Source organism: Gopherus flavomarginatus, assembly GCF_025201925.1.
Source record: "Gopherus flavomarginatus isolate rGopFla2 chromosome 13 unlocalized genomic scaffold, rGopFla2.mat.asm SUPER_13_unloc_1, whole genome shotgun sequence".
Classification (NCBI taxonomy): Eukaryota; Metazoa; Chordata; order Testudines; family Testudinidae; genus Gopherus; species Gopherus flavomarginatus.
Genome location: NW_026114609.1, coordinates 927,572 through 954,671, shown reverse-complemented (window position 1 = coordinate 954,671; position 27,100 = coordinate 927,572). Strand labels below are relative to the sequence as shown.

The 27,100-nt window shown below is 50.9% G+C and overlaps 1 long non-coding RNA gene and 3 other non-coding genes across 4 annotated transcripts in view; 1 reads left to right on the top strand and 3 right to left on the bottom strand.

The window, feature by feature from the left end:
- Positions 1–6,829, bottom strand: part of LOC127041002 (uncharacterized) — a 150,899-nt gene extending 144,070 nt beyond the window's left edge. Inside the window, exons 1-2 of the long non-coding RNA XR_007771581.1 lie at positions 6,598–6,829; positions 4,707–4,809 (exon numbers count right to left, since the gene is read on the bottom strand). This is a non-coding gene — a long non-coding RNA (uncharacterized LOC127041002). The remainder of the gene's footprint in view (positions 1–4,706; positions 4,810–6,597) is intronic.
- TRNAS-GCU (transfer RNA serine (anticodon GCU)) lies at positions 6,781–6,862 on the top strand. The gene has a single exon. It is a non-coding gene; the product is annotated as a tRNA-Ser (tRNA).
- Positions 6,863–10,268: 3,406 nt separating this feature from the next.
- Positions 10,269–10,341, bottom strand: TRNAR-UCU (transfer RNA arginine (anticodon UCU)). The gene has a single exon. It is a non-coding gene; the product is annotated as a tRNA-Arg (tRNA).
- A 13,902-nt stretch (positions 10,342–24,243) lies between these two features.
- On the bottom strand, positions 24,244–24,316 carry TRNAF-GAA (transfer RNA phenylalanine (anticodon GAA)). The gene has a single exon. It is a non-coding gene; the product is annotated as a tRNA-Phe (tRNA).
- Positions 24,317–27,100: the final 2,784 nt, after the last annotated feature.

Genomic DNA, 27,100 nt, shown 5'->3' with positions numbered 1-27,100 from the left:
GAGAGCTCCTTTTCTATTCCCAGACCACAGGGGTTTTAAAAATGGGGTTTGATTAAACTTTATATATACATGTAGACACCACAGCTTGCACACCCACCAACATAGCTTCCCCCAGTGACATAGCTACCACCTCTCGGGGAGATGGATTAACTGCACGGACAGAACAGCTCTCTCCCCTCCACTTAGAGCATCTTCATTATTTATAAATAGGTGGGAAATAACCTCTTGAATGGACAGGAACCAATTTATCAAATATTGCTGTGTCTGCATTCAATGTGGGGAACTGGTCATATTGGGCTAGGTTAGTAGGAGCATTGCAAGCAGATCGAGGGAAGTGATTATTCAGCACTGGTGAGGACACATCTGGAGCATTGTGTCCAGTTTTCGCGCCCCCCCCCCAATACAGAAACAAATTGGAGAAAGTCTAAGGGAAGGGCAACAAAAATGATTAGGGGACAGAGGACTTACAAGAAGAAGCTGAGGGCAGGGCCGCCCAGAGGGGTGGCAGGTGGGGCAATTTGCCCCGGGCCCTGCAGGGGCCCCCATGAGAATATAGTATTCTATAGTATTGCAACTTTTTTTTATGGAAGGGGCCCTGAAATTATTTTGCCCCAGGCCCCCTGAATCCGGTGGGCGGCCCTGCCCAGACCATGGTGCTGTCCCCCCACTCCACCCGCTTCACTCATTCTCCTCCCTCTGAGGCCCCACCTGTGCTCTGCCCTCACTCCCATTTGGCCACTTCCCACACCTGCTCTTCCTCTTTGGCTGAGGCCTGCTGGTCCACCTTTCGCTCACTCCTCTCCTCCCCCAAGGCCTCCTCGCGCCTCTCCACCCTCTACCCCAAGGTCTGCCTGCTGCCCACACCTCTCTGCCCCCTCCCCTGAGACTCACCCTGCCCATTGCCCACACCTCTCTGAGCCCTCCCCTGAAACCCTCCTGCCCACACCTCTCTGCCCCTCCCCTGAGACTCACCCTGCTCACCACCCACATCTCTCTGCCCCTCCCCTGAGACCCACCCTGTCCACCTCTTTCTTTGGTCATCTGTTGTTATTCCTTGAAACAACAAGGATGGAATAAAAAGCTGAGTTTACTCCAGGGTGAGGAAAGAAAGGAGCCACCAACCCCCTGGCAAAGCCCTGGGGATATGGCGGGAAGGGGACTGTCTGAATGAGCAAGGCAGAAAATGGACAACAAGCTACAGCAACGTCATTAACCACGAACACACTCTCCTCATGCTCCAGCCAGAAGGGAAAGGAGCAGGAATTCTTGCTGTTCAGCCATGGACACACTTACACAACGGCACAGCAGTGTGTGCGCTGTGGAAGCTGGTCTGAGGAAACAACTGGAATTGATCACTCAGTGAGAACAGAACTAGAGTGCAGTGAGAGCCACATATCAAGCAAGTAGTTCTGGCTGAGTGGTTAAGGTGATGGGCTAGAAATCCACTGGGGTCTCCCTGTGCAGGTTCAAATCCTGCCAATTATGGAGGAAGCTGTGGTTCTTCTCTTTTGATGGAGCTGAGTCTTGTCTCATTCTTAAGCTATGTCTAGATGAAAGAGTAACATGGCTTTAGTTAAAGTGTTTTAATTGAACAGCTGTTGCATGTCCACCCTATGCCCTGTGTCACCAGAGCACATCCATGCTAGCATCTCTTGGATGGCCACAGAAAGCAGTGCATTGTGGTAGCTATCCCACTGTGCAACTGGCTGCAGGGTGCTTTGGGAAGGGTTTGCAATGCCTCACAGGCTGGTACAGCATCACATGATACAGTTTTCTGTTCCATGGGCATCCTACTAGATTGCCAGCTGCTTTTCAACTGCAATGTGTGTGCTGGGGTAGAGACAGTGTGTGTGGGGAGGAGAGACAGTGTGTGTGTTGCAGAAGAGTGAGTGTGTCGGCACACTGTCTCTAAGTTCAGACAGCTGCTGGAAGCAACCAGTCCTGAGGCAGGGGACAGCCCCGACATCAGCCCCCCTTCTCTCACTGGCTCAGCTCAGCACAGCCCAGCACTCTCTGTCACACACACACACATACACGTACACACTGCTGCCTGCTTAGCTCTGTGTCAGGGGTGCTGGAACAGGGGGGTTAGAGGGCCATGGCCCCACCACTCTTTACTGGCTGTTAGGACAAATGATGGAGGGGGGAAGGGTGCAGTCTTGGGGAAGAGGCGTTCTGTGGGTGTGGCCTCGAGGGGAGAGGAGCTGTGAGTGGAGGTCCTTAGGGAAGGAGTGTCATGGGGGTGCCACAGTTTGGATAACAGTGCCCCCCCCCACTGTAAGGAAGCTTCTGCCGCCCCTGCTCTGTGTTCACAGAGCGGGAGAGAGCAGCATCCACGGCAGTGATTTGCTCCCCGGGGCTCCGGCAGGGGGGCTTGGGAGGTGATTTAAAGGGCCCGGGGTCCAACTGCACCAGGGAGCCCTGGGCCTTTTAAATCACCAGCCTGGGGAAGACGGGCCAGGCTGGCACAGCATACTGGCTCTTGCCAGTACCTCATACTGTAACATACCGGCTTACTTTCACCTCCGGAAGGTCCTCACGTGGATCAATAACTGGTTAAAAGATAGGAAACAAAGGATAGGACTAGATGGTCAGTTTTCAGGATGGAAACAGGTATCTTGTGGTGTCTGTACTGGGACCAGGACTAGTCAACATATTAATAAATGATCTGCTGGACAGTGAGGTGACAAAATTTGCAGATGATCCAAAACTACTGGCTTGCTTCCTAGAACGAACGCTCCTTGAGTGAGGTGATCCACAGGGAGTAGCTCAAACCTCCAAAGTGCCTGGCCACGGGCAGGACATTAGCACAGCAAGGGAGGGGTGTGGCAGTGACATCACAAAAGCGTTTTGCAGGACCTAAGACTATTGGTCAAAGGTGGTGGGGAGGTGATGACCTCACAGAGAGATGCTGACATCAGCCAGGCAGGAGAGGGGTGAGGGGCCAGGGAAACCTCAGAGACCCCTGTGGCTTTGCTTCAGCAAGTCTCTTTCTCCAGGTCTCTCTTTGAGGACTGAGAGAGTATTCGGGTTCACGTACGTGAGCGCCAGGAGGAATCTCTTTCAAGTTTTCTCCTTCCCTTTGCCTGATTTTACTAGAAAACAGCCATTCCTGTTTAGAAGGTAAGAGCCTCCTCGAGGTTTGAAACCTGTTCAGTCTGATCAGTCTGGTGACAGCTGAATGCTAGGCATGGAAAACATGAGGTTAAGGAGGCAGAATTTTATTCCACACCTGAGATTTTGTCCCTTAGAATCACTGGGGACATTAGGGTTTGTCCTTTTTGTTTCACTTTTTCCTCCATCCATCCCTTCCTCCTTTCTCTTTGTCTCTTGCTTTTGTCCTTTCACCTGTTCCCCTCCCAACACCAAGAGTAAAGTGTGTGTGTGTGTGTGTGTGTGTGTTGCGGGGGAGTGCTCTGTAGCTCCCACTCTGGGAGGTCCACCCAAAAATGTGCGGCTGAGATAATGCTCAGGCAGTGATCCCCACCGGTGACCTGGGCCATACTTTGGGCTCTGTGGTGAGAACCCTCAGCCTCCCTTCCTGAGTCTCTACCCTGATTGGTTGAGCAGGGGGTAATTGACAAGAAGGAGACTCAGGTCCTTGTTCTTCTCTTTTACGACCAGGTAAATAAGTCATAACCAGTCATGTGTTTGAAGAATTTTGCTGCTTCTCTGCATTAATGGTCTCTGAGCAGTTCGTGATTCTCTCTAACATTGCAGTTCTCCTCAGATATTTGCTGAATAATTACTGAGCACTGTTGTTGGACTTGAGCTCATGTGAGAGCACTTTACTCAGGTCATTCCATGTATGAAATTCAAGATCTGATGGTTAGATTCAAAATCAGGGCTCTTGAGTCCTTTTCCCAACTCTGCCACTGACTGGCTGTGTGACCTAAGACAAGTCAATTCTCCTTTCTCAGCCTTAGCTTCTCCCTCTTTCAAGTAGGGATAATAATGATTCGGTCTTACCTACCTCAACACACACACTGTCTCTCCCCGCACACAAACAGTCTCTGCAGTTGAAAGGCAGCTGGCAATCTAGTAGGATGCCCGTGGAACAATGGGATAGAGAAACCTGCATCACTGAAAGTACAGCCATGAAGACAAGACACACCAGCCTTTCCTAGCTGGCAAAAATCAAACCTCCACAGAAAGACCCCTAGGGTGTCATACCCCAGCTCCCTAAGCCCTCAGCCACAACCACTTAACACAGGGGCCTTTCTACACTCTGGTTCTGTTCTCACTGAAGAGTCATTTCCAATTGTTTGCTCAGATCAGCTTCCCCAGCACACTCAGTGCTGTGCAGCTCTGTACATGTGGCCATGGCTGAACAGCAAGAATTCCTGCCCATTTCCCTACTGGCTGGATCATGGTTAGAGTGTGTTTGTGGTTAATGATGTCACTGTAGATTGTTCTTTTCCTGCCTTGGGAATTCAGACAGTCCCTTTCCCAACATATCTCCAGCACATCAGTCCCTGGCTGGGTCTCCTGCGCAGTGGAAAACATCCCTTGTTTGGTGCTGCCAAGGGGAACGTGCAGAGCTGAGATGTACCTCGGCTTGGATCAAAGGGGGATGTTGGATGGAATTTATCACACAACGCTCCCTGCTCCCCAGAGCCCCATGGGGAGAATCTAGAGAAGGGGGAGTCATTTCTCCCCTGCACTCCCAGAAGAGCTGCTAGGACTCCTTCCTGCCAGCTACTCACCCCTGGATTCCTCCTCAGCTCCTGGGATCTTTCTGCTCCAAAGGCTCCAGAGGCCTGGGGTGGGGAAGGCGTCACTGCACAGTCTGAAACACAAGGGAGGTTTCTGGAATTGAAGGAAGGAGCAGAAAATGGAGAGGAAAGAAACAGAGAGAAAACGCCTCATCTCTCTCCCCTCCCCGTCCCAGCAAGAAATGTTCTCAAGGATCAGCGTTAGGGGAAATGGTGCCCTGGGCAAAACTTGTACTTTAGCACTTCCCCATAGGCCCTGGACGATCCCCCTCCCCCTTTCCCCCCAGCTCCTGCACTCCCAACCCTTGCACCTCCTTCACCCCTATCTCCTGCCCCCTCCTGTGCCCTAACCACTACACTGTGTCCCCTTTGCCCTTAAGTCCCACACTCCCCTCCTGTGCTACCAGGCACTGCCCCTCTCCTGCCCCCCTTCACCCCTAACCCCTGCACCCCCTCCTGCACCCACGTGGGGACACTGACCTGTGTGCATGGAGCAGCTGGCATTGCTGCCCGCTTCTCCCTGGAAGGCTACTCCTCCAGGCACCCCTAGGACCTGCGGGGGTGGGGTGCGGGGGCAAGAAGCAACATCATCCGAGCTCCCTGCATCTAGGTCGCTTTCCTCAGCCAGGCTGCATAAGGGGAGAGCAGAGAGCAACAGCTTCTGATGCTCCCCTCACAGCACAGCCCAGGTGGGGAAAGTGACCAGGATGCATGGAGCACATAGTGTTGCTCCTCTCTCCCCCCAACCCCCTATGGGGCCATGGAGGAGCACTGGGGCAGGGGAGAGCAGTGAGCACCTTTGCACTGGCACACAGTGCCCTTTGACCCCCTGGAGCCCTGGGCGGCTGCTGGGGGACCCCACCTCTAAGGCCGGCCAGGCTCCCCAGCACAAATAGCAGAGAACACAGAGAGACTGGCCACACACTGAGCAGCGGTAGCCTGGGCAGCACATAATGGAGACTCGGGGGGGCTCAGCCTCCCCAAACCTTGTGTCACCAAGGGGCAGTGGAGCCCATGACTAGGGGCCTTGGAGAAATTAGGTCCCCCTGGAAAAGTCTCCCGCATGTCAGCCCCAGGGCTGGAGGAGCTCTCACTCCATGCTATGGCCCGGGGGCTGCAGAAGGGGCACAGAGCTTCTCTGGTCTTGGGGCCACAGTGGGGCAGGGGTAAAGGAATGACAGGGTGGGGCTAGTGGGGGAAGTGGTGGAACAGAGGTGACATAGTGAATGGGGCCGTGGGTGGAAGGTGTGGCAGGGGGCAGAGCCACAGGCAGAAGTGAGGGGGCCTATTTCCAGTGCTAGGGCCCCTGCACTTGTTCTCCCTTTCCCTGGGCTTTGGCATCACTAGCCCCTGCTTAACGTGTAGGGTTCAGTGGTCCCCAAAATGTGGGGCATGACCCCTAGGGGAACAAAGAGGAAGATTCATAGGGGCACTTCAGGGGCTGAGCCAGCCCCCATGGAGGGAGCACCAGTCAACCCGACTCTGTCCCAGCTCTTTTCCAACCCCACCCTCAGCCTGGGCCCCTGACTGCCAGCTCGGCCTTGACCCCCTTACCCCTGTCTGCACCCCACTCTTCAGCAAGCAACACCCCACTCCCAGCCCCAGTTTTCAACTGTGGCTCCAAGGGCCCACAGCCATGGATAAGAGGGCACAGTGTGAAATGTTTGGGGACCACTGCTTTAGGGTGACGTTCTGAATCACTTCTATGCAGTCCAATAAATGCTATTCCTCACCCATCAGGACCGACTAAGTATGTTCTGCTGCCCTTCACTCATGCAGGAAGGATAATAACATTTCATACCACTCAGTGCTAAAGTGATTTGTAACCCGCCACCAGCTAAAACTGGTCATTTTGGGGAAGCGGCCCCATGATGCTGCATACCTAGGCAGAGTAGGTGTGTCTATGCAAACACGGTCTGTTCCTGAAGCCTTTCCCACAGCTGGTCAGTAGGTGTGAGGGGGGAGCTCATTCAGCCCCTACTTCCGCTTAGTATTTAAAAATACCTTAGTGTCCCTATCTCTGCTGGCCTTAGATTTCTCATCCTGTCCATTTTCTAACCTCTCAGATGAGGTGGCTGAGTGGTTAAGGTGATGAACTGCTAATACATTGTGCTCTGCACGCGTGGGTTCAAATCCCATCTTCATCAGATGCATTTAGTCTTCACTTCTCCTTTTACGAAAACATCTCTCCTTTGGTACAATGGCAGATCAAACAATGTTGTATCCTGCCATACAAAAGCCTGCTCAGAAACCTCCTTGCTTTAAATAAAATGTCTAAATCTCAGATTTCTAAAAAAAAATTTCTCTAGTCTTGTATGTCTTAGTTTTTATCTCAAAAGGTAACAATCTCAAAATCTCCCCCAAACACCCTGAGACCTCCCCAAATTATTAAAATACCCCAGTTCTCAGCAAGGCCATGACAGTGACCACAGCTAGAGTGTCTAGGCTAAGCTGCTCTGAAGGAGGCAACTCAAACATTTTCTCCCTGCTTCCCTTGGCAAGGTCTGACTGGGAAAACAAAATTCCCCAAACTGAAAATTTTCAGCTGAAAAACCAGTACTAGCTATTTGGGGACTTTGGTCTGAATGTATTATTATTATTATCTTCTGATTTATGAATCAGTTTTGTCATACAGGTGTGTTTCCAGCTGTTGATTTGTGGGGGAGAGATGCCAAGTCATGATGTCTCTTCCCCTCTTTCATAGTTTCTTCCAACTTTCTAGAAAGCTCTTTTGCTATGATGTGAGTCAAGCAGTGTCCATTGTTGCTGTGTTATCTCGGTGAAGTCTGCATTGTTCACGGTTCCTGGGATAGTCCTTGGGAGTGTAGAAACCTTTAATGGGCCAGCAGTGAGTCTGGCTCCTCCATTTTTGCACCTGAAAGGCTGGTGGGGGGCATTTCCCAACCTCATAACATGTTTCTGTAATGCACACAGAGCAAACTTCATAACTTCCCAAACCAATGTGAGCACACAGAATGCAAGAAGACATTAAGGTTCAACAGATGAACAGTTCAAGATTTTTAAAATGATACCTCACCAGGCAGACTTTGTTCAAATGTATCATCACTATATGAGAGTGGTGAATATGGGGCTTGCAGGGTGCTGCTTTAAGCACAGCGTGCCACACCTGGGCTTCCATTGCAATGGGAACGTACCCTTAGAGTCCCTCTCTCCCGGGATAAAGATGGCAGCATGGCTGGCCTGGGTCATCTGACTTGGGCTCATTATGCTAAAGCTGAGAGGCTAAAAACTGTGGTGCAGATATTTGTGTTCACACTGAAGCTTGGGTTCAGAAACCCTCACCCCTCGTGGGGTCTCAGACGTTGGGTTCAAGTCCATATGTCTGCACTGTAATTTTGTAGTCTTGCAGTCCAAGTCCTATAACCCTGAGTCAGCTGACCCGGGCTTTGAGACAGGTGACCTGGGTGTTTTAATCATAGTGTAGACATAACATTAGGGCAGGTCTAGAAGCCCAGAAGGTTGGGAGGGAGTTTAGCAAGTGCAAATGGTAAAACTGCAGGGAAGTATTACCCTGGACTCATGGCAGTTCTCCATTGGTCTGTCTGCTTTTCAGGCAGGGATAATAACTGCCAGTGGTGACCTGTTGAGTGGCTTTTGGGGCACCTGCTCTTGGCTGTTGTCAGAAGGACCTTTGGTCTAGCCCAGTGTGGGTTTTCTTATGGTTTAAATTACACACACAGGCTGCCAGAATCTGTGGCCTGCTCATTTAGTTTATGCCGAGGGTTGAGTCCTGCTTTGTGCCCAGTGTCTGAGAATGAAAATCCTAAACCACCCTATGAAATAACGAATGCAGCAGGATGTGCTATTGTCCCTGCCCCAAAGCAGGCAGACCAATGGAGAAATGCCATTGAGTCCGGGGTAATACTTCATTGCGGTTTTACCTTTTTTGCTTGCTAAACTCCCCCGAACTTTGAGGGGGTCCAGAGCCCAGTATTGAGCCTGAGCTGAGACATCTACACTGCAAATTTACCACCCGACGGCCAAAGCCTCGGGAGCCTGAGCTGGCATGGGGCAGCCTTGGGTGTTTCATTGCAGCGTGGACATAGCGTAGTATTATATCTGCACTGTCATAAACACACCCAAGTCACTATTCTCAAACCCTGGGTCAGTTGATTGAGGCTTGTGGGGCTCATGCTGCAGGGTTATAAAATTACAGTGTAGACACTTGGGCTTGAGCCCAGCCTCCGAGACCCCACAAGGGGTGAGGGTCTCCGAGCCTGAGCTCCAGTCTGAGCCTAAATGTCTACTCTGCAGTTTTTAGCCTCACAACCTGAGCCCCAGGAGTCCAAGTCAGATGATCCAGGCCAGCCGGGCCACAGGGCTTTTATTATGTTATAGATGCCCTCTCAGGGTATGTCTACATTGCAATGTAAGCCCAGGATTAGCAGAAGTCATGTCAGCAGCCCCAACTCATAAATATAAACCAAGAGGAAAAGACCCACCCCCCAAATAAGCTGGGCAGTGTCCTTCACCCTACGGTTCATAAGTCCAGCAACCACAAGTCCTTTAACATGAGCCATCCCCTCTCTGCACCCCACTCACAGCTGTTGTCCTTAGTCAGTGCAAGCCCAGAGGTGCCTCTGTAGAGTTCACCTGCCACCCTCGGTGGAAAGGGGAGAAAATAAGAAGGCACCATACTCACTATGTTGTCTAGGGACGCACTCATCCCTTCACTGTCACTCTGTCCTAAAACTGATCTAATCCCTAAATTTTAGTATTAGGACCCAGGCACTGGCCCATTTGGCTTCTGAACCCCTGTCCCCTACTTAGCAAGTGCTATTGAACTGAGCGTGAGTCCCTCAGTCGGGGTCTGCCGAGCACAGTTGTGCCGCCCTCAATTTACACAAGGATAACAACGCTTTATTTCTCCTGCCCCAATAACAAGGAGACTGGGAATCTAACACCAGCCAAAGTGATCATTTCGGCAAGCAATCCAACATATTTCCAACATATTGTAAAATCCACATGCAGACTCATACACGAAACCTTGAAAGAAAATCATCCTGAGGGGGTCTGAAGCACCTGCTGCTGGAGGGAAGGAGGGAGTTGTGGGTTGGGACTGAGGGGCACTGGGAATAGGAGGGGGCTGTGGGTTGGGAGTGAGGAGGCAGTGGGTAGGGACAGAGGAGAAGGGTGAAGAGGAGTAGGCTCTGGTTGGGAGTGAGAAGAAGTATGCATAGGAGGGTCTGAAGTTTGGGATTGAGGGGCACTGGGAAAAGAGGGGACATGGGTTTAGGCTGAAGAGCATCGTCATTTGGGGATCCAGCAGGAAAGGGGAAAGCAGCAGGTGATTCTAATTCCTAGGAATATTCTATGTATTTGTATGTGTGTGTGTGTGCAGGGAAGGAACATGCTATATGCCCAGAGGCCTTTATTCCTCCAGGCTGCAAGGACAGAGGGGCTGTCAGGAAGTTGCCCCTTCAAACCCACACACAAAAAGTCCCTTCTGAGGAAAGGGAAAATCCTGAAGAGAGAAAGTTATGTCAAAGAAGACACCAGAAAGACAGTTTAAGATCTTGGGGAGTAGTTTATCACCTGACCAGGGACTTGAACCCTGGACCATCTGATTAGAAGTCTGATGCTCTGCCAACTGAGCTTGCCAGACGCACAAAGTAAAAGAGCAACTTGGTTTGGAGGAGAACTAGTCAAGAAATCAAGAGCGGGAAACTGTAGGGAAAACCTGCTGCTCTCTGGCCTTGTGAACACTACAAGTTTATATCTAATTTAGCAGCATTAAATCGCATTAACCCTGCACCCATCCACACAACGAAGCCCTTTATATCGATATAAAGGGCTCTTAATACCGATATCTGTACCGATGAGGGGAGTAGTGCTGAAGTCGGTATTTGCCATGTTGGATTAGGGTTAGTGTGGCCGCAATTCTGCGGTTTTGGCCCCCTTTGAGCTCTGCTTGCAAAGGCAATAAAGTCAGTGTTGTTTCAAATTCCTGCATTCTTTATTACTTCATCACAGAAACAGGGGGACAGTGCCACAGTAGCCCAGGAGGGGTGGGGGAGGAGGGAAGCAATGGGTGGGGTTGTTGCAGGGGCACCCCCTGGAATGGCATGCAGCTCATCATTTCTGTGGGATGTCTGGGGCTCTGACCCAGAGTGGCCGTTTGCCTCTCTTGTTCTTTAGTAGGCTTGCCTGATAGTCTAGACAGGACTGACTCTGCCTTTAGACAAAACTCAAAGAAGGGAATGACCTGGGGAGTCATTCCCATTTTTGCCCATGCACCCCTGGCCAGCCTCACTGAGGCTGGCCAGGAGCACCCATGACAGCAGCAGATGGTTCAGTATAACTGGTAACTATCACTGTCAACTTGCAAAGCAGCACACGGGACGGTATGGCTGGTAACCATCTGTCATGGTATAATCCCCACTTTGAACCTTAGCGTCCCAAAGATGGGGTACCAGCATGAATTCCTCTAAGCTCAATTACCAGCTTAGAACCTGTAGCGCTGCCACCAACCAGGAATTCCAGTGCCTGGTACACTCTGGTCCCCCCAAAACCTTGCCCGGGGACACCCAAGACCCAGACCCTCTGGATCTTAACACAAGGAAAGTAAACCCTTTCCCCCACCATTGCCTCTCCCAGGCTTCCCCTCCCTGGATTACCCTGGAAGATCACTGTGTGATTCAAACTCCTTGAATCACAAAACAGAGAGGACAATTCACCTTCCCCCCTCCTTCTCTTCCCCCTCCCAGACTCTTCCTGAGAGAAAGTAATCCTGGCACAGAGAGAAATCAGCCTCTCTCTCCCTCTTCCCTCCTTTCTCCCCACCAATTCCCTGGTGAAGCCAGACCCCGTCCCCTGGGATCTCACCAGAATAAAAAAACAATCAGGTTCTTAAACAAGAAAAGCTTTTAATTAAAGAAAGAAAAAACAGTAAAAATTATCTTTGTAAATTTAAGATGGAATAGGTACAGGGTCTTTCAGCTATAGACACTGGGAATACCCTCCCAGCCTAAGTATACAAGTACAAATTAAAATCCTTTCAGCAAAATACCAGTTTGAACTCCTTCCAGCCAAATACACATTTGCAAATAAAGAAAACAAACATAAGCCTAACTCGCTTTATCTATCTAGTACTCACTAGTCTGAACTTATAAGAGCCTGTATTGGAGAGAAACCTGGTTGCACGTCTGGTCCCTCTGAGCCCCCAAAGTGAACAAGAACCAAACACTAACAGCGCACACAAAAACTTCCCTCCCTCAAGATTTGAAAGTATCCTGTCCTCTGATCGGTCCTCTGGTCAGGTGACAGCCAGGCTCACTGTTCTTGTTAACCCTTTCCAGGCAAAGAGATATGAAGCACTTCTGTGCTATTAACTCTTACTTATCTGTTTATGACAGCTCCCCTGGTTCCCAAGTTTGAGGGGAGCGGGGAACCGCCCCACAGCACTCGCCGGCAGCATGGCTGGGAGCCAGAGGAGTGGACCATGCAGTGAGTGCGGGGGGGGGGGGTGAAGGCCTGGGAAGGAGCAGGGGTGGGGGCCATGGCAAAGAGCCAGGCAGCCCCCCCCTGCAGCAGCTCCCCACCCCAGCTCACCTCCGCTCTGCCTTCTCCCCTGAGCACGCTGGCACCGCTCCACTTCTCCTGCCTCCCAGACTTGTGGTGCTAATCAGCTGTTTAGTGCGGCAAGCCTGGGAGGGGAGGAGAATTAGAGCGGGGGCAGCTTGCTCAGGGGAGAAGACGGAGCAGAGGTGAGCTGAGACAGGGAGCGGTTCCCCTGCATGCCCCCACCCCCGTTACTTGCTGCGGGCAGCCCTCTCCCTGCACCCCCCAGCCCCCTGCCCCAGCTCACCTCCACTCCTACACTGCCTCTTCCCCCAAGACCCATCCTCCTGCTCGCTGCTCTCAGCCCCCTCCCCACCCTCACGCACCCTTACGGTCATTACAGAGTGGCAAGGTAGAGCTCTCCCATTTTTAAAAGTCCTGGGGTGTTGTTCCCCCGTGTTCAGGCACCCCTGGGGCCCTGCACTTCACACAGCTTTCCCTGATTTCAGCTGTTAGTGAGGGAGCCTCACTGCTAGTGCAGACTCGGTAGTTTCTTGGATGAGAGACACTGTCCCAAAGCAGGACTAATGCTCAGACCTGGTTATCAGTGATTTCAGATCTGTCAGTCTGCAGCAAGACTCTACAGTGAGTGTCAGTCAGCTCTGTTATTACACAGAGAAGAACAAAAGGGTCAAATGGTGCCTGGAATCCTTAAGAAGAATCCACCTCACGGAGTACAACGCTTGCTGATACCGGCTCTTAATCCCACTGAGAATGTTTTGGGGTCACTCCTTGCCTTTATCAACCTAGGGGACTAAGAGACAAGCAATTAACAGTGGTGTAGTTGGTTAATGCACAGTACTTATAGAGCAGTACTGAGAGGAACTATGCTGAAATTATGAGTTCAAGCCTCACCTGAAGCACTGGTTTTCATCAGCCAAATGGCTTCACCCCCTCATTTGGCCCTAGGGAATGTAGAATTCCAGCCCTGGGGACATTGAAGCAGAGGAGGAATCAAAAATGCCCCCTTCACTTATTAGCTCCTCTCCAGAGTGCAGGTCAGAATCTACAATCCTTTCTCCCCCACCAGCCCCTGTGCCAGGATCCCTCAAGCAGAGTCTGGAGTCCTGCCCATCCTTGACCACTGAGCCTGGAGGGAGAGGAGCAAGGAGCCATTGTTAGAGGGCTTTGGCTTTCCCTTCCCTGTAATAACCTTAGTCCCAGATTTGGACCTTAGCGTCCAAAATATGGGGGTTAGCATGAAAACCTCCAAGCTTAGTTACCAGCTTGGACCTGGTACCTGCTGCCACCACCCAAAAAATTAGAGTGTTTTGGGGCACTCTGGTCCCTCTGAAAAACCTTCCCTGGGGACCCCAAGACCCAAATCCCTTGAGTCTCACAACAAAGGGAAATAATCCTTTTTCCCTTCCCCCCTCCAGGTGCTCCTGGAGAGATACACAGACACCAGCTCTGTGAATCCAAACAGAGTGAATCTCCCTCTCTGTTCCCAATCCTGGAAACAAAAAGTACTTTCCTATTCCCCGAGAGGGAATGCAACATCAGGCTAGCAATCCAACACACAGATCTCCCCGATTCCTTCCTCCCACCAATTCCCTGGTGAGTACAGACTCAATTTCCCTGAAGTAAAGAAAAACTCCAACAGGTCTTAAAAGAAAGCTTTATATAAAAAGAAAGAAAAATAAGTACAAATGTTCTCTCTGTATTAGATGATACAACACAGGGCCAATTGCTTAAAAGAATATTGAATAAACAGCCTTATTCCAAAAGAATACAAATCAAAGCACTCCAGCACTTATATTCATGCAAATACCAAAGAAAAGAAACCATATAACTTACTATCTGATCTCTTTGTCCTTACACTTGGAAACAGAAGACTAGAAAAAAGAAACTACTTCTCCAAAGCTCAGAGAAAGCAGGCAGCCAGAAAACAAAAGACTCAGACACTCAATTCCCTCCACCCAAAGTTGAAAAAATCCAGTTTCCTGATTGGTCCTCTGGTCAGGTGCTTCAGGTGAAAGAGACATTAACCCTTAGCTATCTGTTTATGACACGCCCCCCAAATTGCAGACAGTGGGGAATCTCACTGGCGGCGATTTCCTTCTAGAACTTGAAAATAAACAGATTAATACAACACATGCACCTTTACATATACTACTAAGTATATAACTAACAGACTTCTACATTTTAAGAAAACTTTTTAACTACTGAATTCTGGGAAACTCTCACGGGAGAGTGCATCAGCTACTTTGTTAGAAGCTCCTGTGATGTGTTGAATTTCAAAATCAAAATCTTGGAGAGCTAAACTCCAACGAAGAAGTTTCTTGTTGTTCCCCTTGGCAGTATGAAGCCACTTTAGTGCAGCATGGTCAGTTTGTAGTTGGAACCGCCGTCCCCAAACATATGGGCGTAGCTTTTCCAGGGCGTACACAATGGCATAGCATTCCTTTTCACTGACTGACCAGTGACTTTCCCTCTCAGACAGTTTCTTGCTGAGAAACACGACAGGATGGAAGTTGTGATCTGTTGCTTCCTGCATGAGCACTGCTTCTATACCACGCTCAGATGCATCTGTGGTTACTAGGAATGGCTTGTCAAAATCCGGGGCCCTGAGCACAGGGTCCGACATGAGCGTTGCCTTAAGTTGGGTAAAGGCCTTTTGACACTCATCAGTCCACTTAACTGCATTTGGCTGGGTCTTTTTGGTCAGGTCGGTCAGTGGGGCAGCGATTTGGCTGTAGTGGGGTACAAATCGCCTGTAGTATCCGGCCAAGCCTAAGAAGGATTGGACCTGCTTCTTGGACCGTGGGACAGGCCACTTTTGGATAGCATCCACCTTGGCCTGTAGGGGGTTTATGGTTCCTCGACCCACCTGGTGCCCCAGGTAAGTCACTCTGTTTTGGCCTATTTGACACTTTTTGGCCTTAACAGTTAGTCCTGCCTGCCTGATGCGCTCAAAGACCTTTTCCAGGTGTAGTAGGTGTTCGGGCCAGGAGTCTGAAAAAATGGCCACATCATCGAGGTAGGCAACTGCAAATTCTCCCAGTCCAGCTAGTAGACCATCTACCAGCCTCTGGAAGGTGGCGGGTGCATTTCGAAGGCCGAAAGGAAGGACATTGAATTCATACACCCCCGCATGGGTGACGAATGCTGACCTCTCCTTGGCAGGTTCATCTAGCGGTACTTGCCAGTACCCCTTGGTTAAGTCTATTGTAGAGATGAACTGGGCACGTCCCAACTTTTCCAATAGCTCATCGGTACGTGGCATTGGATAGTTGTCCGGACGAGTTACAGCATTTAGCTTACGGTAGTCCACGCAAAAGCGTATTTCCCCATCTGGTTTGGGTACCAGAACCACTGGAGATGCCCATGCACTGGTAGATGAGCGGATTATACCCATCTGTAGCATGTTCTGGATCTCCCTCTCTATAGCGGCTTGGGCATGAGGAGACACTCGGTAGGGTGGGGTTCTGATTGGGTGAGCATTACCTGTATCAATGGAGTGGTATGCCCGTTCAGTCCGTCCTGGGGTGGCTGAGAACAATGGGGCGAAGCTAGTGCACAGCTCCTTGATTTGTTGCCGCTGCAGACGTTCCAGGGTGGTTGAGAGGTTCACCTCTTCCACGCCACCGTCTTTTTTCCCGTCATAGTAGACACCGTCAGGCCACTCAGCATCCTCTCCCTGGACTGTAAACTGACAAACCTGTAAGTCTCTGGAATAGAAAGGCTTGAGAGAATTAACATGGTACACTTTAGGCTTTAGTGAGGAATTGGGAAATGCTATGAGGTAGTTTACAGCTCCCAGGCGCTCTTGGACCGTGAATGGCCCTTCCCATGATGCTTCCATCTTATGGGCCTGTTGCGCCTTCAAGACCATAACCTGGTCTCCTACCTTGAAGGACCGATCTCTGGCATGTCTGTCATACCAGGCCTTTTGCGCTTCTTGAGCATCCTTTAGGTTCTCTCTAGCAAGGGCTAAAGAGTGTCGGAGGGTGCTTTGTAGGTTGCTTACAAAGTCCAGAATGTTAGTTCCTGGAGAAGGCGTAAACCCCTCCCATTGCTGCTTCACCAACTGTAATGGCCCCTTAACCTCGTGACCATACACAAGTTCAAATGGTGAAAACCCTAAACTGGGATGTGGTACAGCCCTGTAGGCAAACAGCAACTGCTGCAACACTAGGTCCCAATTATTGGAGAATTCGTTGATGAATTTTCGTATCATGGCCCCCAAAGTTCCATTGAACCTTTCCACCAGGCCATTGGTTTGATGGTGGTACGGGGTGGCAACCAAGTGATTCACCCCATGAGTTTCCCACAGTTTTTCCATGGTCCCTGCCAGGAAATTAGACCCTGAATCTGTAAGGATGTCAGAGGGCCAACCTACTCTGGCAAAGATGTCTGTTAGGGCCAGGCACACAGTGTTAGCCCTGGTGTTGCCTAGAGCGACTGCTTCTGGCCATCGGGTAGCAAAGTCCACTAAAGTCAGTACGTACTGCTTTCCTCTGGGCGTCTTTTTTGGGAAAGGGCCCAGAATATCCACAGCTACTTGCTGAAATGGGACCTCAATTATGGGGAGTGGCTGGAGAGGGGCCTTGACCTGGTCTTCAGGCTTTCCCACTCTTTGGCATACCTCACAAGACCGGACATACTTGGCAACGTCCTTGCCCATCCCCTCCCAGTGGAAGGACTTCCCCAACCGGTCTTTGGTTCTGTTTACCCCAGCATGGCCACTGGGATGATCATGGGCTAAGCTTAAGAGCTTCCCCCGGTACTTAGTTGGAACCACCAACTGTTTTTGCAGCTGCCATTCTTCCTGGTGTCCACCAGAAAGAATTTCCTTGTATAAAAGTCCTTGGTCTATAACAAACTGGGATCGATTAGAAGAGCTGAGAGGCGGTGGGGTGCTCCGTGCCGCCGCCCAAGCTTTCTGAAGGCTGTCATCTGCTTCCTGCTCAGTTTGGAACTGTTCCCTTGAGTCTGGGGTCACCAGTTCTTCCTCAGACTGTGGACTTGGGCTTGGTCCCTCTGGAAGCGATGTAGGTGATGGGGTTGTTTCCGTTGCTGGTGAACCGCTCTCCGCTGGTGCACCTGAGGGTATTTCACGCTCTGGCTGAGCCTTTTGGGTATGGCTGTCTGTTGCTTCTGCCAGTTTTGGCTCGCTGGCGCCCTCTGGCGTTGAGTTTGAAGATGTAGTTGCACTTGCTGGTGCTGGTTGCTGTTCCAGTTCCGGGCCTGGGACTGGAGATGCTGTGGCTGTTTCAGTGGTAGGCATGGAATCCGGGTCCACTACCTCTGTCTGGGTCTCTGGTAACACAGACGGGGCCTCTGTGGACGGCTCAGGAACAGGAATGGGTCTGGAAGCTTGCCTGGTTTGGCTACATGTAACCATTCCCACTCTCTTGGCCCGCCTCACCTGGTTGGCCAAGTCTTCCCCCAGTAGCATGGGGATAGGATAATTGTCATAGACTGCAAAAGTCCACATTCCTGACCAGCCTTTGTACTGGACAGGCAGTTGAGCTGTAGGCAAGTCTACAGCTTGTGACATGAAGGGGTAAATTGTAACTTTGGCCTTTGGGTTGATGAATTTGGGGTCAACGAAGGATTGGTGGATAGCTGACACTTGTGCCCCCGTGTCTCTCCACGCAGTAACCTTCTTTCCGCCCACTCTCAAATTTTCCCTTCGCTCCAAGGGTATTTGAGAGGCATCCGGGCCTGGGGATCTTTGGTGTGATGGTGGTGTAATGAATTGCACTCGCATGGTGTTCTTGGGACACTTGGCCTTGATATGTCCCAGTTCATTACACTTAAAGCATCTTCCATCTGATGGGTCACTGGGCCGAGGTGAGTTACTGGAGACTGGTGAGGTTGAAGGGTAGGGTATCTGTGGCTTTACTTGGGTGGTATGTGGGGTCTTTGGCTGTCCTCGGTTGTAGGGTTTATGGTCTGTGTGCCCCCTGGGGTAATCGTTCCCCTTGACAGTAGCTTTCTTGCTTTCTGCCAGTTCCATCCATTTGGCTCCAATCTCCCCCGCCTCAGCGATATTCTTGGGGTTTCCATCTTGTATGTACCGCGTGATGTCTTCAGGAACACCATCCAAGAACTGCTCCATTTGTATGAGGAGGTTCAGTTCTTCCAAGATTTGAATGTTGTTTCCTGTTATCCAGGCCTCATAGTTTTTTGCAATGTAGTAGGCGTGTTTGGGAAATGACACCTCTGGTTTCCACTTTTGGGTTCTGAAGCGCCGACGGGCATGATTTGGGGTTATCCCCATCCTGTATCTGGCCTTGGTTAGAAAAAGTTTATAGTCATTCATTTGGTGCTTAGGCATTTCAGCTGCCACCTCTGCTAAAGGTCCACTGAGCTGTGACCTCAATTCTACCATGTACTGGTCTTCGGGGATGCTGTACCCAAGACAGGCTCTTTCAAAGTTTTCCAAGAAGGCCTCGGTGTCATCCCCTGCCTTGTAGGTGGGAAATTTCCTGTGCTGTGGAGCAATATTTGGCGCCGGGTTGTTAGGGTTGGCTGGCACAGGCAGCCCAGCTTTTGCCATCTCCAGTTCATGTTTTCTCTGTTTTTCCTTCTCTTCATTCTCTTTTTGTTGTTTTTCCATTTCTTTTTGGTGTTTTTCCATGTCTCGGCGGTGGGCCGCCTCCTCTTCTTCTTGCTTCCTTCTGTGGGCCAACTCATCTTCTGCTTGTTTCCTTCGGTAGGCCACCTCTTCTTCTTCTAGTTTTCTTTTGTGTGCTGCCTCCTTGGCTGCCTCTTTGGCTGCCTGTTCTCTTTGGTAGGCTGCCTGTTCTCTTTGGTAGGCTGCCTCTTTGATCTGTTCTTCTCTTTCTTTCATCTCCATCTGTCGCCTGTGTTCAGCTTCTTTGATTTGTTCTTCGGCGTCGATTTTTGCCTTAGAAGTCATGGTTCCTGTTTTCTTGTGTTGGGGTGCCCTCCGGTGTTTTTCTTCTGAACTGCAGGTTCTCTGTTGCCTCCTGAAGTCTGCCTAGCAACAGTGCTTTTTTCCCTTTCTCTCTCTAGCTAATGTTCAATGAAGGGAAACCAGAAAAACCACTTTATTTGCATGCATATAAGTGCCGGTACTTGCCTCCTAATGGGAGGGCTATTGCATGACAAAAGACCCTTAACATGCAAGCCACAAACTGCGAGAGAGAGCAGAAAAAAATTCTCTCTGGTTCCCTTTTAAAACCAACTGTTTCTCTCTGCTAAAAAGCCCTTAGCAGAGAAAAGAAAAATATAATATTCCTACTGGCTTCTGGATTCTAGTCCCACCAGCTGCACACCATGTAATAACCTTAGTCCCAGATTTGGACCTTAGCGTCCAAAATATGGGGGTTAGCATGAAAACCTCCAAGCTTAGTTACCAGCTTGGACCTGGTACCTGCTGCCACCACCCAAAAAATTAGAGTGTTTTGGGGCACTCTGGTCCCTCTGAAAAACCTTCCCTGGGGACCCCAAGACCCAAATCCCTTGAGTCTCACAACAAAGGGAAATAATCCTTTTTCCCTTCCCCCCTCCAGGTGCTCCTGGAGAGATACACAGACACCAGCTCTGTGAATCCAAACAGAGTGAATCTCCCTCTCTGTTCCCAATCCTGGAAACAAAAAGTACTTTCCTATTCCCCCAGAGGGAATGCAACATCAGGCTAGCAATCCAACACACAGATCTCCCCGATTCCTTCCTCCCACCAATTCCCTGGTGAGTACAGACTCAATTTCCCTGAAGTAAAGAAAAACTCCAACAGGTCTTAAAAGAAAGCTTTATATAAAAAGAAAGAAAAATAAGTACAAATGTTCTCTCTGTATTAGATGATACAACACAGGGCCAATTGCTTAAAAGAATATTGAATAAACAGCCTTATTCCAAAAGAATACAAATCAAAGCACTCCAGCACTTATATTCATGCAAATACCAAAGAAAAGAAACCATATAACTTACTATCTGATCTCTTTGTCCTTACACTTGGAAACAGAAGACTAGAAAAAAGAAACTACTTCTCCAAAGCTCAGAGAAAGCAGGCAGCCAGAAAACAAAAGACTCAGACACTCAATTCCCTCCACCCAAAGTTGAAAAAATCCAGTTTCCTGATTGGTCCTCTGGTCAGGTGCTTCAGGTGAAAGAGACATTAACCCTTAGCTATCTGTTTATGACATTCCCCTACCCACTTCCCTGGCTTTTGTCGCACAGACAGCAAGCAGCAAAAGACCAGAAGTCCGAAGCGCAGACAAAGGGATGTTTACTGGGGTTAGTTTCCAAGCAAGCAGATTCCAAAGCCCTTCACACCAGTCAGGCTGATATCTATACACCAACAGAGTCTGTTCCCCTGTGTTCCCTTCCCAGCTCTGACACCACAGAGCGTTTACCCCACATCCCTACAGACAATTCTTTCCTGGGTGTCTGGCTGGTGAGTCTTGCCCACATGCTCAGGGTTTAGCTGATCACCATATTTGAGGTCAGGAAGAAATTTTCCTCCAGGGCCGATTGGCAGAGACCCTGGGGGGGTTTCACCTTTCTCTGCAGCGTGAGGCACGGGTCACTTGCTGGAGGATTCTCTGCACCTTGAAGTCTTTAAACAACGAGTTGAGGACTTCAATAGCTCAGACATAGGTCAGGGGTTTGTTACAGGAGTGGGTGGATGAGAGTCTGTGGCCTGCGTTGTGCAGGAGGTCGGACTAGACGATCATAATGGTCCCTTCTGACCTTAAAATCTATGAGTCTATGAGCTCTGACACTGCAGAGTGTTTACCTCACGTCCCCCTTCCCAGCTCCGACACTGCAGAGCCTTGCCTGTGTCCCTGTTCCCCGTTCCCTATTCCTACCCCCCATTAGCAAGCATGATGCCAATTTCCCCACCCACTGCCTCTTTGACCCCAGTTTATACAGTAATATTCTCAGCGAGACCTTAACCAATCATTTTACTGAAATGTAATTAACCACATCTAACCTATTGTAACAGAATTCTCTAACCAATTACATCCCACTCCCCTAATTAACTTACACCCAGCAAAATTAATTCTGCTGCAGACAGAAAGAATAAGAGGACCAGACAGATTGACAACAGAAAAGCTGGGGCCATAAAGATAAACCCTACAGAAATGACAGTTTCACAACCACAACCATTGAGAAGGGATTTCTTGCCAGACCGGATGCTCCCTTAAGATCTGGTTCTTTATCTGGTGGTGATGGGCACTATTGGGACAGGATCGTCTTCCTAACAGCCCAACCCCACCTTAGTTCAGTGTGGCGGGTTTGGGAGGTGAGGATGTGACCCTTCACTTCCCAGCATATGGCTGCCCCTGCTGTTTAGCCAAAGGCCTTAGCCTACTGTCAAGGTTTTTTCCCCACTCTGAACTTTAGGGTACAGACCTGGGGGACCTGCATGGACTCTTCTAAGCTTAATTACTAGCTTAGATCTGGCAACACTGCCACCATCCAGAAGTTAGTGTCTGGATCACTCACTGTCCCCCCAAAACATTCCCCTCCCTGGGCAGCCTTGAGAGGCTTCAGCAATTCTCTGGTGAACACAGATCCAAACTCCTTGGATCTTAAAATAAGGAGAAATTAACCATCCCCATTCCTTTCCCCCCACCAATCCCTGGTGAGTCCAGACCCAATCCCCTTGGATCTTAAAACAAGGAAAAATCAATCAGGTTCTTAAAAGAAAAAACTTGTAATTAAAGAAAGAAAGATAAAAATCCTCTCTGTAAAATCAGGATGGAAAATACTTTACAGGGTACTCAGATTTATATAGCCCAGAGGAAACCCCTCTAGCCTTAGGTTCAAAGTTACAGCAAGCAGAGGTAAAATCCTCTCAGCAAACAAGGATCATTTACAAGTTGAGAAAACAAAAATAAGACTAACGCCTTGCCTGGCTAATTACTTACAAGTTTGAAACATGAGAGACTGATTCAGAAAGATTTGGAGAGCCTGGATGGACGTCTGGTCCCTCTTAGTCCCAAGAGCGAACAACCCCCAAAACAAAGAGCACAAACAAAGACTTCCCTCCACCAAGATTTGAAAGTATCTTGTCCCCCTATTGGTCATCTGGTCAGGTGTCAGCTAGGTTTATGGAGCTTCTTAACCCTTTACAGGTAAAAGAGACATTAACCCTTAACTATCTGTTTATGACACCTACGAACAAGGGCTCAGACTCTCCTAGGGAGAGAAGGCCCAGACACAGGCAGACTGGGATTTTGGTTCTTTGGTTTATACCCTTGTCACTAGCTAAGTGATAAAAATACACCTAAATTCTTAAAGTCTAGGCCTATACAAGCAGCCTGAATAGCTCTATTCTAACAGCCATCCGTAACTGTGGAAAAATGATCTATTCGGGGTTGTCTCTAGACATTTTGGGTCCCTACACAGCACCCCGTCCCCCAGCCCGAGCTGGCAGAGCGGCGCAGGCTGGGGCCAGGTCACCCAACTCCCCCCCCACAGCCCCCTGCCCCAGCTCACCTCCACTCCACCGCCTCCCCTGAATGCGATTTTTGGTGTCCCCAACCACTTAGCACCATAGGCGGCTGACTAGTTCACCTAGCGGTTGCACCGGCCCTAGACACTGCCTGTCAGCAGGATTTCTCCTCCTCCTCAGTGAGACTAAATCTCCGCACCTAAAGAGCCAGTCCATCTGCTGCACCACAATCCCTCATGCCTGAGACTCCCTGCCAAAGCCCTGCACTCGGCTCCAGATAATTAAGTCTCACATCTCACTGGGAACTCCACTTCTTGTGCCCAGAGAGTCTCGGCCCCCCTCAGTAGCTGACCTGAGAAACACAATGTCTCCATAAGCAGCAAAGAGTCGTGTGGCACCTTATAGACTAACAGACGTACTGGAGCATGAGCTTTCATGGGTGAATCCCCACTTTGTCGGATGTATTAGTGTCTGCCTTTTCCAAAGAAATGCCTGGAGGGCCTTTTCTTGTGTGATCACGTGGCCTAATGGATAAGGCTTCTGACCTCAGATGAGGTCATTGAGGGTTTGAGTCCCTTCATGGTTGTGCTGGTGCACTTTTACCTTCGTGCTGAAAGTCCTGCTCCCTTCAGGGCTGGAACCTCTTCTTGGCTGCTCAGACCAATGCTCTGCCTTCAGCTAGAGCCCTGGGAAGGAGTTGGGGGTTGGGTGTCACAAAGGCTGGGGCAGAAGTCTCAGGTGCTTCCAGTCTAGCCTTTGCCCTTCCTGACTTGCCAAAGAAAATGGGCGGCTGCCCGGGCTAGTGTGTAGAGCAATTTCCCCCTTCCAAATGTGCGCCAGTCCCTGTGTTTGAGGGGGTTTGCTATATAGCACCTTCGGAGCCTGGGTGTTTCTCTGCTTCTCGCCAGCTGGGGAAAAGCCTCTTGGGGAAAAATCTCCTGCCCCACTGCAAAAGTGAGCACCTTGAGTGGGACCAGTCAGAGGCCCCACCATGGAGTCTGGCCCTGCCTTCCTACCATCTTGTGATGTTGGCCACAGAGCATCAGCAGCTGCCCCGTGTGCTGGTGACCTTCAGTGGGTGTTCAGCATGGCAGGGAGAAGGCTGGCTGGGTGTTTTTGTGCATGTTTGAAGGCCACACCTAGGCATGGTCCTGCCCTCCTCTAGCCCTGACCTCAGTTGCTCTGTGGCTTTTAAGCCTTCCCTTGGAGCTGTCAGCACCACCTGCCTCTGCTCTAGGTGCCCAGAGGAGGAGAGGTGTGTGGGGTCACTTTTACAGATGCTCCTTCCCTGCTACTGCCCTGGCTCAGCTGCCCAGAGGAGCTTCCATCCTCAATCCCTGCCTAGCAGCCCTCTGGCACCATTCCTGAGGGCTACCCTGCCTCACTTTCTTCCTACCATGTTGGGAAAGACAGTTCTCATTATTAAGGGTCAGGTGGGCCAACTAGGGGTGGAAGCCCATTCAATGTTTTCCTACTGCAGAGCCCAAGATCAGTAACTTAGTTTGGGTGCAAGCACTGCTGTGCTCCCAGAAAACAAGCCACCCCTTCACAAAGAGGAACGACAGGGCCTGCCAAAGCCTGGGATTGAACCAGGGACTTTTAGATCTTCAGTCTAATGCTCTCCCAACTGAGCTACTTTGGCAGCTGCATGACAGCCTTTTGGCCTGTTGCTTCTCTGTCTGGGATGTTTTTGTCAGCAGTTGCACACAAAAAGGAGAGGAAAAGAAACGGCTGCTTCATACCCCCACCGGAGGAACCGGGCACCTTTAGCTGTGGTGAGTAAGAAGTGTCTGTTGGCTGGCAGGGCTTGTCCCCGAGCAGCTGGAACAGCAGCTGCTGCCTCCCTCCAGGCTGTGGGAAATGCTCATTGCCTGGCTGCATGGGCGGATGCTGCTCCATGCTCTGGAAAGCATCTGTATTGCTCTGTCAACCCCCCATCTTCACTGAGCCAGTCTGGTAAGGTCCCAAGTGCCCCCTCCGGCCTGGCAGCTGAGAGTCTGTGCAGACATCAACCCCCCTGCCAGCCCCACAGGCAGCAGCAGCGCCAGCCCCACCCCCCAGCACCACAGGGGCACTCAATGCACTTCCTGTGGGGAAATGGCTCCTTGGCATCCTGCTGCTAGAGTGAGAGCCAGGAGAGAGCAGTGTCTGGCTCACCTTGGGGGAGAGAAGAGACCTGATGAGTGTGGATCTCCCTCAGCCTCCCCCGCAATGCTGGTCAGTTGTATTGTCACTGTCATAGCCAGCGTTTTCCTTCAGCGCTGGCCCTAGAGGGGCCTGGGGTCAAGGACAAATCCCCTCTTTCATCCCCAGGCCCTGCCCCACCCGTCCCATCTCTTCCCACCTTGCAACTTCCTGCACCATTCCTCAACCTCCCCAACCTCTTCCCGTCCCTGCTCATCCCCCTCCCCACCCAGTGCCTCCTGAACCCCACTGATCACTGGCAGGTGGGAGGTGCTCAAGGGGAATAGGAGGAGCTTGTCAGCAAGGCCTGTAGTGGGCAGAGGAGGAGCTGGCTGCCAGTGAGTCCTGAGCACCTATTTTTTCTCAGCTGGTTCTGCAGCCCCATAGCTCCCATGGAGTCGCTGACTTGGCTTCCTTCGCACTCTAGAGAGAGGAGCAGAACCAGGGCTATGGCTGATCTATGGGGCATCAGGCGAGTGGCAGAGGCTTCAGGTGCTGAGAGTTTGCCTGACCCCCCAGGGACACAGTGTGAGTGGTGCCCCAGGGATCTCTATGAAAGGAGCAGAACAGGATTTACTTGGGGTGGGGAGAGAATTGAGAGCGTCTCAGGAGGTGGTACAGAGGTGTTGCCCGTGTGAGAGTCTGGCCAAAACACAGGCCATGCTGTGAGCAGGATTCAAACCTGCACAGGAAAACCCTATTATACTTCAACGCCCACATCTTAACCACTTGGCTATCATAGCTGTGAGTGAAAAACTGCCCCAATGCTAGAGAAACTGGTAAAGAATCACAATGACCACGTGTGAAGTCATCTGAACTACAGAATTCCCACTGCAAACCTGGCTCCCAAAGCACAGCGGGGATTTGGGGTTTGTTCTCTTTGCCTAGCCATGTGCAGTCGCACAGAGAGTGCGTTTAAAAGTCTCCCCTCCCACACAGCAGGAATGGGAAATGATTCTCAACTTGAAGCCTGATGTAAGGTGATTAGACGTCCCGATTTTATCAGGACTGTCCTGATATTTTCTTGTTTGTCCCGCATCCCGACCGATGTTTGGTCGGGACCCTGGACAAACAAATAACTTTGTCCTCTTCTCCGGCACGCAGGCATAGTCTGGAGGGATACTTGCCCCCCCCAACTCCACCCCCTCATTCCCCCATTGGATCCCTCCCCAAATCCCGGCCCTGCCCCTGCCCCCAGCCCCACCCCCTCGCTGCCCCTTTGGATCCCTCCCCAAATCCTCGTCCTGGCCCTGCCTCTTCCCCAAGCACACAGCATTCTTGCTCCCTCCCAGGTTTGCACACGGGCCATGGCCACGGCCGGGAGCGCAGCGCGGAAGCTGCTCCAGCCCTGCAGCCTGCAGGGCAGCGCAGTGGGGCTGGGGGCAGCATGGAGCAGGCAGGGCCCAGGTGGGCGGGTGGTGGAGACACAAGTGGGGCGGACACGCTCCTGCCGGGAGCTGCCTGGTTCACCCCTTGCCCGAGAGCTGCAGGAGGGACCCGGATCATGGCTCGGCTGCAGAGCTCGGAGCCCAGGCTGGGCCCAGGACGGAGGGGATGGGGGAGCTGGGGGTGTAGTGGCGGTTGGAGCCGAGAGTTGGTTGGAGATGGGGCTGTGCCACTGCCGCTTGGCGGCGGGGGGGCCCTCCGGCTTTTATTTTTGCTCCGCCCCCCGCGTCCCGATATTTCATTTTTGACATCTGGTCACCCTAGCCTGATATGAAGGAGGATGTCTGGACCAAGGGGCCAGGGACTGGCCTTTGCTAGAGAAACCACTGTCAAGTTTTAGCCACTTAGGACAAGTCAGCAAATAAGAACAACCTCAGGTATCAGTAACTGCTACAGGTTGCAAATTCCTACATGCAGCAGTTTCTGGCACTACACCTGCATAGCTCTGCTCCCCGGCTCTTCTCAGGCTCCTGCTCTCTCCTTACCTCTGCCCCACTCTCGCCCAGGCAGTTCCAGCTCACATGGAGGATGGGACCCCCTGGCCTGGTGACTCTCTTATTACACTGTCTGGCCTGTCAGTGCAGCTAACTTGGAGCTTTGGCCTCTCCCCATTGTCCCTGAGGACTGTCAGTCTCAGGGTCCTGATTTCCCATTGATCCTTCCCCCTTCTATTGGTGCTGGGAACTAGCCAACCAACCCCCTCCCACCCACACTAAGTTTTAGTAAAGGGCCAAGAGCCCCCTTACACAAGCAGCCCCATGAGGGTCACCGATGTGCAGAGAAGGCAGCACAAGCT